We start from the raw sequence: 1,326 nt of genomic DNA, 5'->3' as shown, positions 1-1,326 counted from the left end.
CCAACACCTTAGGGCGGGCAGCGGAGCACTCTGCCCAGCGGGCCGGGCCGTGGCCAGAAAGCCCCTGGCTCCTCAGACCAGCCGTGGGCCCTGACCCCAGGCAGGGCTGTGCCCACCGGGGCTGCGTGGGCACCCCATGGGGAGCCACTGAGTGAGGAGCAGAGACCCGGCTCCTGCACCCGCCACGATGGCCGCATGGGCAGGCGCATGGGCCCCGGCGAGTGGGAGCAGCGGGTCCAGAAGCCCATTGGCATTCCCGGCCCCGTGTGTCAGCCCTGTGCCGGGGGATACCTCGGGCAGTGTGGTGTGGGGGCCGTGTCACACCACTCCTGGTGTGGAGACAGCCTGTCACCAGCGTGGTGGCACTCCATCCCCAAGACAGCATCTTGCTCTGGCGGGCCCCAGGGCAGTGTCAGACGGGCAGGCGAACAGTCCTGCCGAGAGGGACCCCAAGACGGCCTGGAGGCCCAAACAAGGCTGCGGAGGTGGCTGTGGTATCCCACCAGCAGCAGTTCCAGTGGAGAGGTCACAGACCCACATGGGACCAGCAGCCACCCAGCACGGGGTGGAGGGGTCCAAAAAACCCTGTGGTGATGTTTTCTGTCTGAAAGGGGAACCACTGCAAGGAGAGGGGGAGTGGGAGGAAGCCGAGATGGCAGCCGGGGGTGGCAGCGTTTGCAGGTGGCAGGAAAAGGCTTTTGGGAGAAACTAGAAGTGAGCAGAAAAAAAGAAAAGAGCAAAACCTGCCCGGCAGGACAAGGGGGTCTGGGCAGCACTGGGCACCCCCACCAGGAGCACCCCAGAACCCCCATTGTGGTGTTCCTCTTGTCCCCCAGGCAGGGGTCCCTGGGGTGGCAGCAAGAGGGAGGACGAGAGGGAGGGCATGTCTGCCCTTCAGCCTGGCTGCCTCTGCCCCACAGCCCAAGGCCATGGTGAGCCCCCAGGGATGGTGCCCATGGCTGGACCCCGCAGCTGGTCCCCACAAGATGTCACCATGCCCAGTCCTCCTGCTCAGGCCTATGTGCGTGTCTTGTCCCCATACCTGATCCCATGGATGGCAGCCCCATGGCTGCTCCAGGCAGCTGGTCCCCACACCTGGTCCCCCTGCCCAGTCTGACCCTTGGTCTCTGTGGCTATTCCCCATGCCTGGTCTCCACACCAGATCCCTAAGGCTGTTCAGGGTGCCTGGTCCGGGTGCCTTGTCCCTACACTAGGTACTCACTCCCAGACCCCATAACCACTCCCTGCACTTGGTCCTCACAGGTGGACCCTATGCCTGGTCCTGTCTGTGTCCCCACATCCAGTGCCCATCACTGGTTGTCACAC

The sequence above is a fragment of the Eurypyga helias genome, unplaced genomic scaffold (genome assembly GCF_000690775.1).
Source record: "Eurypyga helias isolate BGI_N326 unplaced genomic scaffold, ASM69077v1 scaffold14233, whole genome shotgun sequence".
Taxonomy (NCBI): Eukaryota; Metazoa; Chordata; class Aves; order Eurypygiformes; family Eurypygidae; genus Eurypyga; species Eurypyga helias.
This window is presented reverse-complemented; position numbering follows the sequence as displayed.